The following is an 18,226-nucleotide window of genomic DNA, read 5'->3' as shown; positions in this document are numbered from 1 at the left end:
CCACAAAACTCTCGCGTACTTTACCTCACCTAATTGCTCGACAATGAGTTTGGGCAACTCGAGCCTACCTACTTTCCTTACTCCCCCTCTCCCCCTCAAGCCTAACCACTATATGAATCACTTCTGCAACATCATTTCCTCCACCCTCGCCTTCTGACCCACTTGAGCTATCGTCCCTCACTTTCTTCCTCTTGCTCTCCTTCCCCTCTCTTACCTCCCTCTTCTTCTCCTCCTTCTCCATATCGTCACCACCCGACCCCTTACCCTTGCCCTGGCTATTCTCGCCCCCATCGCTGTCGTTCCTCCCCTTTCCCTCACTTACCCTCCTCTTCTTCCCCACCCTTTCCCACCCTTCTTTCTCACTCTCCTCCCCACTATACTCCATTCTGTCACAACCCGACTCCTTCCCTTTGCCCTGAGAGACTTGTTGAATATATATAGATACACAAATGTTCTAGAATGTTTGATTATGACAGCATACTGTGACATCACGAATGCTCTAGAATGTTCCATTATGACAGCATACTGTGACATCACAAATGTTCTAGAATGGTTGACTATGACATCATACTGTGACATCACGAATGTTCTAGCAGGTTCTATTATGACAAATAAGGCCCTCCCATAGTCGAGCAGACTGTACGCGGACTGGACTCAGCGGAGGTCCACTGGACTCTTTGAGCTTTCATAGTCGAGCGGACCTCCGCGGACCAATTTCCTACATGTCACGCGCCAGTTTACACAATTGTCCCCACGCTGTTCAACTTCTGTCATGTCGTCGTCATCCGATGTCAAAATAAAGAGTATGTTATCTCCGTTTCCAATATTTCGATAATAAAACGGGCAGTTTTACGCACTTGAATAACAGGTATATAGGCTTGAGGTGGACAGCGCGTGGTGCTGAAATGACAATGCATGAAATAAAAGCACCAGTTTTATTTCAAAATATTGGAAACGGAGATAACATTCTATGTTATCCGTTTCCAATATTTCGAAATAAAACTGGCAATTTTACACACTTCATTTAGAAAAGCCATTCAAACATCTCTCTTGAGTGGTCAGAGTAAAATGCAGATCGGCGTCACATTAAATGCAGTTCGATGTCAACCAAAACGCAGAGCAGCGTTTTGTGTGACACCAAGTCAGCGGCGCGGACGTCCGCGCGTCAGAAAATAGGAGCTTCGCACTTGGACTCTGCTGTGGGTCTGCTGTCCGCTGAGATCAAAGCTCAAAGAGTCCGCGCGGACCTCCGCGGAGTCTGCTCTGTGTACAGTCTGCTCGACTATGGGAGGGCCTTAATACGGTTCAATGACTTTATCTAAATCCAATCAATATTCCTAATGCCGTTTCAATGTAAGGTTATAAAAATAAACATATAAACATTCATATAATACAATAACCTAAATATATAGCTTTGGCTCCTCTACAATACACTTACCTAGGATTTGACTTGATTCAACAACAAAGCAGTCGGGGCAATGGCAAGCCGAAAACGGTCGAAAGTGTAGTTATTTGAAGTTTGAATATTTTTTTTCGACTGAGGTAGGTAGATTACATTTTTAGAGACTAAAGTACAGAAAAAGGGTACCGTTGGGTACCGGTATCGATTCACAGGTACCGGTACCGTATCGGTTCAAATGTGAACGATAAATAAAGATCAAATCAAATCTAACTGAAGAAGTTATCCCTCTTCTAACAAGAGAGAAAAACGTATAGTTTAGCTTTAAACTATAACGTCATTGCTTATTAGGGATGGGTACTGAATTCGGTACTTTTAAAGGTACTTACCGAAACACATCGGTACTACCGAGTATCGATTCACATGAGATACCGTAAAAGAAAGAAAAATAATTCATTTCTTTGCACTTTTTTTAATATTTTTTTTAACCTTTTTTCTTTTCATGTCAACGTTCACACGCACAATATACGTATCAGGGCCGACATTCCACTCTATTGGTTAAAGTTGCTTACTCGTGAGTAGTACGTTCGTTGATAAAGAAAAATAAGGTCCACAGCCGCTCCAGTGTAAAACAAAGATATCCAAATGGTTTATTTCTCTTCCACAGCGAAGTCTTTCTTTACAGAAGTGATCCTAAAGCTATTTTCCTAAATATTCACGTCACTACAAGGTAAGAAAACTGTATTTTCCCCGTCTCCAAAATCACCGCCGTCTCGACACATGAAAATTCCTCCTCACCTGAAAGCCATAAATCAACTTGCCGGCTCTTTCCACAGCAAAATGGTCGGCAAGGCACCTTGGTTGAGAGATGCAGGCTTCAATCTATGTTGTTTAGTCTATCTGTTCAGTACTGCTTAGCACTGTTTCAAGATGCACAATGAGATCTTCAGAGAGAATTGTTGAATATATATAGATACACAACTGTTCTAGAATGTTTGATTATGACAGCATACTGTGACATCACGAATGCTCTAGAATGTTCCATTATGACAGCGTACTGTGACATCACAAATGTTCTAGAATGGTTGACTATGACATCATACCGAATGTTCTAGAAGGTTCTATTATGACAAATAATACGGTTCAATGACTTTATCTAAATCCAATCAATATTCCTAATGCCGTTTCAATGTAAGGTTATAAAAATAAACATATAAACATTCATATAATACAATAACCTAAATATATAGCTTTGGCTCCTCTACAATACACTTACCTAGGATTTGACTTGATTCAACAACAAAGCAGTCGGGGCAATGGCAAGCCGAAAACGGTCGAAAGTGTAGTTATTTGAAGTTTGGATATTTCTTTTTTGACTGAGGTAGGTAGATTACATTTTTAGAGACTAAAGTACAGAAAAAGGGTACCGTTGGGTACCGGTATCGATTCACAGGTACCGGTACCGTGTCGGTTCAAATGTGAACGGTACCCATCCCTATTGCTTATGTCCAGAGATTCCAGCTTTGATAACTAAAGTAATGACACTTGACTTACCGGTTATATTATGTTTTGCCTTTTTAAACATGTCCCTTATCACGCTGTCCACGACAGCTGTCACGAGACGCGCACTGAGAGCTGGCCAGTATACCGTGGGACCTTTTATGAAACATTTTGATATTTTTGCGGGCACGAGACCACTACACAAGACCCGCGAAAATATCTCCATAACAGTTAAATACGCCTATACGGGCTAAAGAGTTATGATAATAATAATAAATGTAACGAGTGATCCTAATAAAATGTCTATTCGATTCATGCATGTCTGACTGTTAAACAAGTAAAAAATTATGTAAATATGTTGTTAGAATGGTACAAATATTCATCTGGTGACATTCTTCATAGCATTAACACATTTATTGACCCAGAAAATGTATAGTTTGACACCAAAATTGATCTTCTATGTTCAACATTCTAACAACAAACCCTAACCCAACATTCACATCTTTGGCAGTTGTTAGAATGTTCGACACATTTGTACCACATGCACAAACCTGCTTGATTATTGCCCCAAATAGCATGCAAGTTGGACAAAGTGGGTATGTCTGGAAAGAAGAGGCTTGTGGGTACCTGTTGTGAAGGATCAGATTAAACCGAATATATATATTTATTTATATATATATATTTAATTGTATTTGTATATCGTTTGATATCCCCTGTATATTCCTTGTACAATATGCATTGAATATCCCCGTTTCTACTAAACAGCCCATAATAGTTTCATTCTACCATTGGACGAGAACCTGGCGCCAGGTTGCCATACCCCTAGGTCCAAGTTCAATCGTGCCGCCTAACATGTCGTGGCAACCCCCGGTTCCGCGCAGTAATATGTCGGGCGAAATACGAATGGTACTATTTGTTCATAGCGCATATATATATGGCGCTAGTAAAGTAGAACTTTCTTTTTAGTCCAGTTCTTTACCCTCCAACAGAGTGACAGACGCAAAGCCTCCCCACGACGCACGTGCGGTGTAGTAAGGCCTACTTGGCCCAGAATAGGCATTGAGATATCATGTAGATTAATAGTTGAATAGTCATAGTTTGGCACTATACCGTCGAGTTGGACGTATTCTATTAAGCTAATAATAGTCTATTTATGTATGGTGCATCGTTCGGTTAGAGTTCTAAAGTTATCAGTACCCCCATCGTTCCTGACGTTATCTGGACACTTAACCAGGCTGGTCAGACCCCTAGTGGTGATTGCATCCGAGGAGCTCCGGGCCAAGAGCGACTGGACCTGTATATTGGATTACTCTACCCGGACGACGGCGAGCCTTCCACGGCTTGGATTATGCTTTGTGTGCTTTGATTATTCCATGGATAAAGGCCAACACTGCTGAGTGTTGGAATTACCCCCCGGAGAGGACTCCAGGTGAGACGGCGCTCTACACGTGAGGTCGCCTCACGTCTCTCCGTTGTGGACCGGCAGATACCGTTCCACAGAGGGTCCAGCTGTATTCGTCTGCGGTCCGAGGTTCTGTGGGCACCGTGTCCAAGACTTTGGATTCTCCCAAGACACCGTCGGCCAGATGGGATACCGCCAGCGGCTTCTCTAACCCCCCCCTCCTACTGTCTTACAACCAGCGGGACCCCCCCCCCCCCTTAGTGTATCCAGCTATAATCATTTAAGTACCATCGCTATCGTTTCCTAAATATTCCAGGTTGTATACTTACTCCCTGCGCAACCAGAGATTGGACATTCAATGTTGATTTACCTACGAATACTCATTTGCCATAAAAGTGCATATTTCATATTTCAAATCATAAATGTAATTAAGTGATCGTTGTATACACCCTTTGCTGTATTAAACCTTCGATTTGGTACATTTGTGTGGATTCGTTTCATCAGGTGGGAAAGTGTTCATCATACTTATATCTTGTACTGGGTGGCCAGAAGTTAAAGTACATGAGGTAGTGGTATTAAATATCATATCTAACAATACAGTCAGGGAATTGTACCCCTCAGTTACAGTACCTATAAAACCAATGTGCACTCTGATATATTCATGTGAATATCCAAGGGACCTTTTGGAAGATGAGCATGGCAGTTTTTTCTAGGTGAAAATTTAACATAATTTTGAATCATTGCCTATTAAAACCCCCTTCCCAACAGTTGGGCTTAATGAAAATGATACCAATAGAAAGCTTAGCTTCTCTAGTTTACAGGGATACCAATACCTTTGTGTTCGCTCAAATATTGAACCCGCTATGGACCAAGATATTTATTAATGGGCAGAACCTTGATTTTACATGGCGGCCATCTTGAAATCCATCATGATGACGTGGCCCCTACCCCAAAATGAAAGCTATGATGATGAGGAACACGTGGGGAAAATTTGGTGCTTTTGTCCGGCGTGTCCACATCCTTCTCAAATCTGGTGCTAAGCCACCGCACTATTAGGATCTAGCATCTTAACACATCCGGGGCCATTCACGTATATATATACGTTTTTAACTCGTTATTTCCATTCATAATTCATCGAGGCACCTTGTGCATGCTGTTCTGAGTGTGTCTGCGATTGCAGGCGGTCAATACCGCCCCCTAACGCATTGCACTCCATTAGAAACCATGTATTTTTCTTCTGGGCCGAGCTGAGCCGTATTGGGTGGGGTTTAAATACTCCGGCGAGGTAACCTGTTACAACGATACATCTACGAGGCTGCTCCCCCCCCCCCTTCATATGCAATGCTGGAGAACGTGGCACAGACCTCCACGCCCAGTACTTCAAATGGCAATCAGATAATTGGATTTTTTTTGTTGCATTACATCAGAGACAAGGTAAGAACACTATATATCAAATCTTGCGTTGATCTGATATTTTTTTGAAGGTGTGTGTGTGTGTGTGTGTGTGTGTGTGTGTGTGTGTGTGTGTGTGTGTGTGTGTGTGTGTGTGTGTGTGTGTGTGTGTGTGTGTGCCGTTGGTGGCGCCGGTCTAAACCACATTTCATTCTTGCATGAGGAAGGATAATAACGATAATCTAGCGTTGATTTCAGGATGATTAGATAATCAGGCGGAAAATGACAACTGTTTTGTGCATGTTGACTGGAAGCAACTCACTGACAATCGACTTCATACGATCCATAGCTATAATATTTCATATATTTTAAGCACTCGCAAGTGAACAAAGTGCCCCATTGAACAAAGCGCTGGCGTTCTACCCAGAAGGTAAACAGCGACCCCTGGCCGTGAATGTGTTAACTCATTCTGCGCCGGAGCTTAACACTTCGATTTTTTTTTTATTAGCGATCTGAATTCATATTTCATCAACCGAGTCTACCGTTTGAAATTCAGCCACCCCAGGCGCTCAGATGTGGAAAAAAGCGCCCCCTATCGTCTCCCAGATGGTAATTCACCCTTTTGGATTGAACTCAATGAAAATGAATGAGAAAAAAAAACCCGGACTCCACATTTTACTTCTCACTCATGCAACCGGCGTCGATCAGCTTCACTCTGGAGCCTCAGAGCAGCAGGGATTATGTGTTTTTACAGTATACGCGGTGGATCAATAAAAGGTTTGATTTTTTCGAATGGCGATCAGGAATTGGAATAATCCATTTGGATACCATCTGATCTCAGGTAAGGAATCTATGTTACCAGTCTTAGGATAATCAGACCCGTTTTCACGGAGATATAAGATTTTAGGTGATTATGTGATATGGCTGTTTGACTGTTCGAGCGGTCAGGAACTAGGTGAATCAATTTTCAGCTTGCGGCACGAGCGTGCATGCGTACACATATACTATCGATAATCTAGCGTTTATTTGAAAACGATTCATAAATAGGCAGAAAAATTACAACGTTCTAGAATATTCCAGTAAAGGGCGATTATCATGGAATGTCTTATTTTTTTCCGTGAAAACGAGTGCTTTTCAAAATGCTAGAAAACGGAAATGAACCGATAAAAAAACAATCTGCTACGACAATGTTGACTGGAAAATGAGTCTTTGATAAGCGACGGGCAGATTAGACACATAGCCATAATTTAAAACATAGATTAGGCGATATTAACGTTAACATTGAAGTGGTGCTGGGCATTCAAGGGGGTAAAAAGGAATTAAGATTGGGCTCTGAAAGTGTTAAAGCGCAATAGGTCTAGAACGCCACCGCTTTAATCAATGGGGGGACTGCGAGATTTGCGAGTGCTTAAAATATATCTTAAATTATAGCTATGGGTCTAATACACCCGTCAATTATCAATGAGTTGCTTCCATGTACATGTACAAAACGGATTGTTTTTTCATCTGTACATTTCCGTTTTATACCGTTTTGAATATGAATATAGTTTTGGTGATTCTGAGTCATTCCAGGAAAAGACGCGATAATGGCCCTTTAGTGGAATACACTAAACACGTTGTCATTTTTCACCTGATTATCGAATCTTCCTGAAATCAACGCTAGATCATCATTATTATCCTTCCTCGTGCAAGAATGAAAAGGGCCTCATAGCACGAGGCTCCCCCAGTCGCCTCCTGCACTCAACGGCACACAGTCACACACACACAGAGACAGCGTCGATCGGGGTAGAAATAAATATCAGATCAACGGTCAAATTTATATATAGTGTTCTTACCTTGTATCTGATGTAATGCAAAAGAAATAATCAAATTATCTGATCGCCATTCCAAATACTGCTCGTGGAGGTCCGTCCCACATTACCGACCGTTACATATGATACGGGTGGGCGGGGTTACTGTTCCATGCCATCGTTGTATAGACCTACCTCGCCTGAGTATTTAAACCCCGCCCGCACGGCTCAGAAAATAAACTACACCATTCCCAGTGGAGTGCAATACCAGCTGGAAGGCGAAGGCGGCGGTATTTGCCCTTTTGCAAGCTCAGACCCATTCCCAACGATAACATCAGGCTGGATGGATGAAAATGAATGGATATCGCTAATAAAAGAAATAACGATTAAAACCCGACTATAGTCGTGATTGGTGCTCAAGCGATGGCGAGTTAACCCGACTATCATCGTGACTGGCGCTGAATGAGTTAATAGGCCTCTTTGTTTACATTTTTATTCTATGTCAATTTGAAAATAGACAGTAATAAAATAGTAAAATAGAATATACAGAGTAAAATAGTGCAATAGTGCAGTGCAATAAACTAGTTAAATAAAGACATACATACATAAATATAATAAAATAATTTTAAAAACTGTTTCTCCAGGATGAGCCATACGCACGGAATAAAACGATTAACGTTGTGTCAACTTGACACTAATTTCAGAAATGGAGACAAACTCTTCCTCTTGCCCATCTGCAGTCTGGGTCAGGTCTGCCTCGTTAAGAGGTGAACCGCACTGAAAGAGATCCGATTCAGCCGCAGACAAATGCGGGAGAGAGAGAGACACGGCCACACTGGGCCGCCATGGGCCCTCATTAGTCAAATTGAGACATTGATAAGATCAAATTTATTGTGAAATGGCATCAGAGAGACCCTAATAAGAGCCACGGGTTTGCAGTGTGGCTGCGTTGTGGTGCTGTGGGCTGTTTTTCCACCCCTGTCAGGAAAACGTGTCCCTTACCCTAACCCCCTCTCCCCCCCTCAGGGCTCCAGCCCCAGAGCCGCTCGGTCCGCTGGTGGAGACAGAGAACTCGCTAAATTACAGCTGTGGGCACCAAATAATCCTCATTATCGTGGAAATATATGGTTAAGATTTACTTTTGCCCTGGAAATAATGTATGTAGAATGGGAAATGTTTGCATTCATCAGAGGGCAGGCAGCGAGCGACATCTATGTTTATAAAATGGCCAGTAATTTGAGAAGATTGCTTAAGTGAAGCTTTTAAAAGTCTCCACGCCGAGGCAGAGTGCAGAGTACATTACATGTATGAAAAGTTGAAAACAGATATTAAATGGCAATATGCTTTTTTCAATACCTTTCTTTGCCAAGTTCTGTGCGTTGCGTGTGCTGTGTGCTGAGCCAATCGGAGGCTTTTGTTACATTTTGGATGATTGTGGTTAAGAAGAAATGTTATATCTTGGAACAAACATGCTTATTGGCTCAACTGACACTGATGATATTAACTACTTATGTATCGAAATCTGGTATCGAACACAGTGTCATTCGATACCAAATTTCGATACCATAGCATTTTTCAATACTTTTCATTTTTTATTATTATATATTTTTGGCATTTTACAGCTTTATTTGTTTCGGATAGACCCGGTAGAGAGGAAAGTTGGGAGAAGATGTGGGGGAAGACGTGCAGCATAGGTCTCCGGGCTGGAGTCGAACCCGGGACGGCTGCGTTACTGCGAGTGCAATTACGTGGTGCGCCACATTTTTCGATACTTGATAGTATTGAAGCAATTGATTGATATCCATAAAAGCATCGGATTTTGATACCCAGCCAGCCCTACCTGTGACAAATTCATATCCAGGAGCATTAAGCCCGGCTCTTTGCTGCTGTCGAGAGTTCCCCCACAGGGCTGAGAGTCTCTGAAAAGACTGAGGTCTGAAGCACTTCGCTCAGCTGAATCCACAACTCCCTTTTGCAGGTGATGAAAAAAAGGGTCTTGCCAAGAACACTGTTGGCCTTGTTTGATTTGGGTTTAAGGTATGCTAGCGGACAACTCCCTTAACCCACCTTCCTCTCTGGGGTGACTGCCAGCATCATGACATTCAAAGAGGCTTTCGTTTCCAAAACCAGTGTTTTGAGGTTTCCATTAAGACACGTCTGCATCCAACATAAATGGAGAAAGTTGAAACTGGCCTGTTCCTTCCTCCCAGTCCATATTGACATAAACACTGGTCAGACAGATCACCCAGTAGGGCTGGGCAATAAACCAAAAATGTACCGACCGATAGTGACATAATGAATCTCTGACACACACCCTAGTTTTGCCGATAATTGGTATGTTAGGTAAACAGATTCCTCTGGTGCAAAGGCTCTTTCATTTTGTGTGGCACAACAACATGTTCACAGACAAACATTACAAACATGTTCACAGACAAACATTACAAACATGATGGCAGGCAAGTATTACAAACATGATGACAAGCAAATATTACAAACATGATGATAGGCAAACATTACAAATATGTTGACAGAAAAACATTACAAACATGTTCACAGACAAACATTACAATCATGTTCACAGAGGTCCAACACGATAGAGAAATGTGGTATTAGTGTGCTGGTGTTTTAAAGAAATTGAATATTGTTGAATGTATTGTTACAGAGGTAAAAGTGATAATTAAACCGGGGGAGATTTCAGGTCATAGTGCCCTGCCCGATCACCCAGCATGTAAATACTGTCAATGACCCACTATTATCAACTGATGCTCCCTATAATGAACATTAGCCTAATATTTGGCTGATATTCACAATGTGACAATATTATGTTGAAGTGTATGTTGAAGTGTATGTATATGTATATGTATATCAGCTGCTCCCTTCCATCCCTCGAGTCTCTACATTCCACCAGGGCCTTGAGGAGGGCGAGGAAGATCATGGCAGACCCCGCCCACCCGGGTCACAAGCTCTTCACCCTGTTTCCCCACGGCAAGCGGCTACGGCTGCCCAAGACACTGAAAACCCGCCACAGACTCAGTTTCTTCCCTCAGCAGCTCGCCTAGTAAATGAGTCAGGTGTTCCCCTGCTCCACCCCCCCCCCCCCCCTCTATGGCGAGCTGCTAGGGCTGGAATTTTTTACTTTATTTTGCACTGACAACATATCCTTAGCCATTGCACTTTATTGTCTTGTCGTTGTCTCGCTGTTTTGTCCTGTTTTGCACTTTTTTATTTGTGGGAAAAAAAGGTTTATGCACTGTACTGTATATGCCGTATCATGTTCCTATGTGTTTTGTAAACATAATGGCGATTAAAGTAATCTGAATCTGATTCTGAATCTGAATATGTATATGTCAGCACTAAGTATGTTCCATTTTTCAACATTTCATATAAGTCCTTAGGCCATAAATATGAATCCTGGCTGCCGTCAATAGACCAATATCACATGGAACGCTGCAGCATGGAGCGTTAAACACCATGTGGCTCACTAATTGTTACTAAAGCGCATATAGGATACATGCTCAGTTTCACAAATTTAATGGAAATCCGGTTTACTGAGTGTTTTGTCTGTGGTTGCTACTAATTGCTCTGTTATTTATAGCGGCAACACAAAACAGGAACACAACAGGGAAGTGAGGAGGAGGACAGACTTTTTGTCGGAATACTAGCTAAACTGTCACCTCTTCAAAACAGTTGAAAAGAAAAGTCCAGGCCAAGTGCAACTCTGAAAACAGAAGAAGAAGAAGAAGAAGAAGAAGAAGAAGAAGAAGAAGAAGAAGAAGAAGAAGAAGAAGAAGAAGAAGAAGAAGAAGAAGAAGAATGAGAAAAATAAGAAGAAATGGAGGAGAAGAAGGAGAAGAAGAAGAAAAAAAAGGAGAAGAAGCAGCAGAAGAAGAAGAGGAAGAAGAAGAAGAAGAAAGAAGAAGAAGCAGCAGAAAAATAAGGAGCAGAAGAAGAGGAAGAAGAAGAAGGAGCAGAAGAAGAGAAAGAAGAATAAAGAAGAGGAAGAAGAAGAAGAAGCAGAAGAAGAAGCAGAAGAAGGAGCAGAAGAAGAGGAAGAAGAAGAAGAAGAAGAAGAAGCAGGTACCGGTATCGATTCACAGGTACCGGTACCGTATCGGTTCAAATGTGAACGATAAATAAAGATCAAATCAAATCTAACTGAAGAAGTTATCCCTCTTCTAACAAGAGAGAAAAACGTATAGTTTAGCTTTAAACTATAACGTCATTGCTTATTAGGGATGGGTACTGAATTCGGTACTTTTAAAGGTACTTACCGAAACACATCGGTACTACCGAGTATCGATTCACATGAGATACCGTAAAAGAAAGAAAAATAATTAATTTCTTTGCACTTTTTTTAATATTTTTTTTAACCTTTTTTCTTTTCATGTCAACGTTCACACGCACAATATACGTATCAGGGCCGACATTCCACTCTATTGGTTAAAGTTGCTTACTCGTGAGTAGTACGTTCGTTGATAAAGAAAAATAAGGTCCACAGCCGCTCCAGTGTAAAACAAAGATATCCAAATGGTTTATTTCTCTTCCACAGCGAAGTCTTTCTTTACACTTTGCACTTTTTTATTTGTGGGAAAAAAAGGTTTATGCACTGTACTGTATATGCCGTATCATGTTCCTATGTGTTTTGTAAACATAATGGCGATTAAAGTAATCTGAATCTGATTCTGAATCTGAATATGTATATGTCAGCACTAAGTATGTTCCATTTTTCAACATTTCATATAAGTCCTTAGGCCATAAATATGAATCCTGGCTGCCGTCAATAGACCAATATCACATGGAACGCTGCAGCATGGAGCGTTAAACACCATGTGGCTCACTAATTGTTACTAAAGCGCATATAGGATACATGCTCAGTTTCACAAATTTAATGGAAATCCGGTTTACTGAGTGTTTTGTCTGTGGTTGCTACTAATTGCTCTGTTATTTATAGCGGCAACACAAAACAGGAACACAACAGGGAAGTGAGGAGGAGGACAGACTTTTTGTCGGAATACTAGCTAAACTGTCACCTCTTCAAAACAGTTGAAAAGAAAAGTCCAGGCCAAGTGCAACTCTGAAAACAGAAGAAGAAGAAGAAGAAGAAGAAGAAGAAGAAGAAGAAGAAGAAGAAGAAGAAGAAGAAGAAGAAGAAGAAGAAGAAGAAGAAGAATGAGAAAAATAAGAAGAAAATGGAGGAGAAGAAGGAGAAGAAGAAGAAAAAAAAGGAGAAGAAGCAGCAGAAGAAGAAGAGGAAGAAGAAGAAGAAGAAAGAAGAAGAAGCAGCAGAAAAATAAGGAGCAGAAGAAGAGGAAGAAGAAGAAGGAGCAGAAGAAGAGAAAGAAGAAGAAAGAAGAGGAAGAAGAAGAAGAAGCAGAAGAAGAAGCAGAAGAAGGAGCAGAAGAAGAGGAAGAAGAAGAAGAAGAAGAAGAAGCAGAAAAAGAAGCAGAAGAAGGAGCAGAAGAAGAAGAAGAAGAAGAAGAAGAAGAAGAAGAAGAAGAAGAAGAAGAAGAAGAAGAAGAAGAAGAAGAAGAAGAAGAAGAAGAAGAAGAAGAAGAAGAAGAAGGAGCAGCAGACGAATGTGTGACTACTGTTTTTCATAGCATGTTTTTCACGCCATGGAAACTACGAGTACAGAACGGTACAACGAAATCTAATCAGAAACGACATCTCAAAGAGTCTAATTGAACTGCCAAAACTCATGAGAACAACAACAACAACAACCTCTATCACGGTGGAATGGTCATCCAATTACATTTATTGGCCAGAGAGGTATTTTAATCGTCCAGACTGCTATAATTGAGTTTTACTTCAGCGAAATCTCCATCCTCGGACCACCGCACTCACAATGCCACATACAGAAAGAGACCCCATTGTTTGGACTACATGGGCTCTTCATGCCTAGTGTACGCGGGCTAATGTCGTGCACGGGGCGGCTTAACAAGAATAACAACAGATCCCAGGACAGCTAAGCCTATCGCATTTTTCCATCACGTAAGAAAAAGTGCCGGCTTGCATGAGAAAATGGGGGTTAATTAGGTAGAAAATCCACCGCACATTCCAGCCGAACCCAGACAGCTGAACACAGAGAGACCTTCTTCCACATGAAGCCGCAAAGAACATCAAGGCACTTGGCTACTGGAGAAGTGATGACGCCGGGCTGTAGGCCCACAATGACTAACGCTGGGAAAAGCAACCTGCGCACTTAACCTCTTCATGATAACGTTTGCATTTTCTATATCAGCCAACCTCACTTGAACGATTGGACACACAAACCGTCTCTATCAAAGTAAAAATAATTATAATAATAAACTGTTTTTTATTTATTTGATCTGCTTTGAGATTTTTCTCTACTCCTATAGTGTCACAAACCATCCGTTTAGGCCTACTGTTCATACTGTAGGACAGTCCAGTTAAGACTAAAACTGCTATTTCTACACTGAGGATTTATGCCCATATGTATGCCCTGCCCAGGTACACCTGGTTTTCCCTACAGGGATCAATAAAGGAATATCTTATCTTATCTTATCCTATCTTATCTTATCAAATAGAAACACTGAACTCTGTGCCATCTGCTCTGGTGAAATGATGAGAGGCTACACATTTAAGACAAAAGCACACTCAGCAAAGGGGTTACTGACAGATGTAAAGGCCTCTGACCACCGGGAAACTGTCAGGGCTCTCATTAGCACAGAAAATATCCAAATGAACGTTTAGTCACAGGCCATTCAGCCAACTATTCATTAACTTGCTGCAACACAACATTAAATTGGCTTCACACACGCCTGAGGAGGAGAATATCCCTTCCACTGTCCTCTTTGGTGCGATGTGCACCAAAACAAATTCCCACTGATTATTCGCTTTCAAAACATCATCTTTCGAAGCAGTTCTCAACCTCGTTTTCGGTCTCCGATACCAGCGAAGGATACTATACACTTTTCGTCTCGGGGATTAGCGAGCAATGGTACAGTATTGCTGCTAGCTTCAGCAAATGCTTAGTCTTATAATTAGAGATGTGGGATGGCAAGTGCCAATTGTATTGTCAGATAAGGTCCAGAACGACCACTCAGCAATCCCAGACACCAGCACTGGATTTGAGAAATGATTGGTTCCATAAGAGGCATTTGAACATGTAATTCCTCCTCTAGTCTCACAGCTGCGTGTCATGGGTCGAAAGCCTTTCCATACAACATATGTCTCAAATGAAAACGTGGCTTTTAGGCACACGCTTGAGATGATATGCTAGTTAGGCTGCATCTCTGATTGGGCTGCAATTAGGGGCGAGTGGTCACTATTGAGTATTGACCAGCTGGCCTGGGAGGTTGCGACCCAGTGGACAGACAGGGAATGATAATGACTGACTTAAAGAAAAGGCAAGCGCCCAACCGTGACCCTCCGAGGCCAGGTAGGGTCACACCAGAGCTAAGCCAATTCAATCTCCATGACATCATAACCACATTATCATACCCAAGCATCGATTGTCCAACACTCATTTTGACTGACAAAATAAAAACAAAAAGAAACTCTGGCAGCTTGGGAACGTGCTTGGTCAAAGGCGTCCCAGGGACCACCGAAAGCCGCGGCTTTGGGGTCAGGTTTCAACATAATATTTATTTGGTCTGGAGTAAAACGCAGTCATAACAGCGGGTAGGGGGGCAATCTTCATACAACAATAATAACTATTGACGTAAATGTTACCTTCTGTTTTACAACTCAGAGAGGCTCACACTTCACATGCAGCTGGAAGCTGGGCGCGCATGCAGTCAAAACTTGCCCGTTTCCAAAATAAACAGAAGACCTCCATGGTTTGTGGAAACAAGTCAGTATAGTAGTGTACCTGTAATGTTGGACCACGGAGGGCATTCCACAGCTCCGGTAGACCAACATATGCTTACAATCTTAAGACAATAATCAGGTGGACTAACGTCATTAAACTACAACAGGAAATGCTGGACAGGGCCAGGTATGTTTCCAAATGACCAGAGGGTAATGGGCTGTAAAATTGGCTGCAATCAGCAGATAGGATCGACCAATTCGCAAGGTAAATCTATCAAACTTAAAGAGTGCTGGCACCTCTTTGAGAAAAATATTTACACAGGGAACTTTTTTTTTCTTTTTCTGAACAAACTGAATTGTCTCATTTACGTGACTCACACACAAGTAACTATTATGTTCCCAAAATACTACCAAATCCTAATTACGCATTGATCATCTAACAGGGCCTTTTCACTGCAGATATTCTGACGTGTCATAGTCAGATGAGTAAACACAGGTCTTACCATAGATAATGAATAGTTTGTGGTTACACCTGTGTTTACCTGCATCTTTAGTTTTTTTCCCCATGCCCTAGGCTAATTAGTTGTCACTTGGTCAAGCTGCAATGCCAGACCTAAGCTTTACTATAACCCTAGGATACCTCATGCTCCACCCTAACCTAAAATAGAGATGATTTTTTTTTTTTTTTTTTTTTTTTTATCACATTTATTTGTTTGTGATTTAAAAGTTACGACCAACTAGGGACGTGGAAGGAATTAGGCTGTTTACCCATCTATGCTAAGTCAAAATGTTTGCTGTGAAGAGGGCTCGTTAAGTCAAGTATATGGTTTGGCCACCAGTGCACACAAATAAAAGGCCATGTGTGCAGATGGATGTAGGCAGAGATGGTCGGTTACTATGGGGTTGGGTTACTACGACAGAACTCTCTTTGTGCCCATCAGCATGCCATAGGCTTCCTGTGGCGGTGAGCTGTGTTTGCTCGGCCCACCGCCACACTCCAGGACTCCAGTTGGCCTTTTCGCGTGCTCTTTAGTCTGTCCAAACACCCCACGCCCTGGCGACCCCACTTCCACCACAACAAAGACACACCGGGGGGTGTAGGGAACTCGAGCCACTTAATAGAGACCGAGAAGAGACAGTTTTATAGCTAACATGAGGTCGATTTCTGGCTTGATTTTCTTGCTGTGTAAATCAGCACACATCATAAAAAGAGTGGAAAGGGACCTATGCTATCTGACTGTGAAACATATCACCATGATATCAGCATAGAGGAAAAACAATTGTGGCCTCTCAACACATGTGATCTATACAGTAGTGGAGTGGCAGCAGGTGTTCTCATTATCAACTGAAAGGAAGGTCGCTCAACAAAGAATCTCTCAAATCGATAAACGTGATGATGAATCAAAAACGGAATTTATGTCAGTAAGATTTATCCAACACCTGTAAGCTTTCTGAGGTTGCAGTTATAGGCTTTTGTAAAGTAAACTTGTATTGTAAAAACATTCAATTAAATTATGGGATCACTCAATGTACAGTATTATTTCTCGGAAAGTCCAAACAAATATTGTGAACAACTGTCATTCATTAACTAATGAATAATGACTAACTACCGTAATGTCAAATTTGGAGGGAAAACTAAATTATCACTAAATAAATACGCTAAAACTACAGGGGACTCGTTGATAGGTGTTCAGTAGACGTTTGTAAAATGCACTGACATCTGTCAGAGGAGTCGCGTGCAGAAGACATTATGGTCACGTGCAGAAGACACTTGACAGGTCTGCTGGACACACGGTTGATGCTATTATACACTCGCGTTCATTTGGTCACTCACACTTGAGTTAGAAAACAAGCGAATGAGTGGAAAGATAATACAATGCATCTAGAATCAACCTCATAAGAAATAGTTGTAGACTATAAAGAAAGTGCGAAATAATTAATTTGAACGTCGCATTTTATGATCATAACAACAACGATGATAAACAGACTGAACTCACCAACTGACCCGAGAGGACTTTCTTGAGACCGTCTTCAGTTCTTTATCCTCGGACTTTCGGTGAAAAAAGTTTTACCTTTCGTTGTAGAAAAGCTTTAGGCATATATTATTTCCCCTACCCTACCGCCGCCTATTGGGACGTCAATGTGCACGAACGTGTATCGCAGTGTCTTGAAAGAACAGTTAGTACTGTAGCCAAAAATCATCAATTCTTCCAGTAAGGGCGGGGTAGCCTACTAGCCTACAGTACAAGAGGAGGTTCTGTCAGCAGCAGGCCACGCCTCTCTCTGATGGACCACATTCATAAAGATGCTCTCCGTGGTTCCCAATATTACGTAATTATCTGTCAGGACCAAAGAGTTTGCATTTCGTAGCAGTAGCCTATAGTCTGCCACCTACCCAGCATTTGCTCTGTTTGAATATTATTGGCTATATGCACATTGTCTTTTAAAGCAGTATACCCAAGAAATATCTCATTATGAACAGTAAACTCTTACAAAACCATCCAATCTCTATCCATTATCCTTACATATTAGCACCATTAGTCTATGTTATCCTATATACCATACATTCCCCATGCCCATGATAAAATAATGTACGCAACAATTGGGATATTAATATTCTCCACGTCACTATAGATGTGTGGAACACAATAGCCTCATAATCATAAACTATAATCACATTTTAACGGTCACATATGAATGTAGGCTTTACTAATTTTGGCCATGGCTAAGACCAGCAGGGAAAGCCCACACTAAATAAATCCACACTGTCCTTATGTCATGACTCAGGGACCTTCCATAATCCCCTAACGAGAGGCGCCTGGTCTCAATTCACTCTTTGTCCTCTTATCAGCTCTTTCAGTTCACACAGAAAAGGTCACACTGTGTGGGCCTATCATTGTAAATCATACATCAAATTAAATAAAATGGACGAATGTAATTGCATGTGGCCGACACGACCTTATATGGTCA

General features: G+C 41.6%; 1 protein-coding gene across 1 annotated transcript in view; it reads right to left on the bottom strand.

Moving 5' to 3' along the window:
* The window catches only part of tiam2b (TIAM Rac1 associated GEF 2b), a 60,314-nt gene extending 42,922 nt beyond the window's left edge, over positions 1–17,392 (bottom strand). The window contains exon 1 of the mRNA XM_084314749.1: positions 17,254–17,392. The gene's annotated coding sequence lies outside the window, so the exon portion shown is untranslated. The remainder of the gene's footprint in view (positions 1–17,253) is intronic.
* Between the last annotated feature and the right edge of the window lie 834 nt (positions 17,393–18,226).

Source organism: Notolepis coatsorum (genome assembly GCF_963971535.1).
Source record: "Notolepis coatsorum genome assembly, chromosome: 5".
Classification (NCBI taxonomy): Eukaryota; Metazoa; Chordata; class Actinopteri; order Aulopiformes; family Paralepididae; genus Notolepis; species Notolepis coatsorum.
The sequence above is the reverse complement of the archived record's forward strand: the minus strand, read 5'-3'. Positions and strand labels throughout refer to the sequence as shown.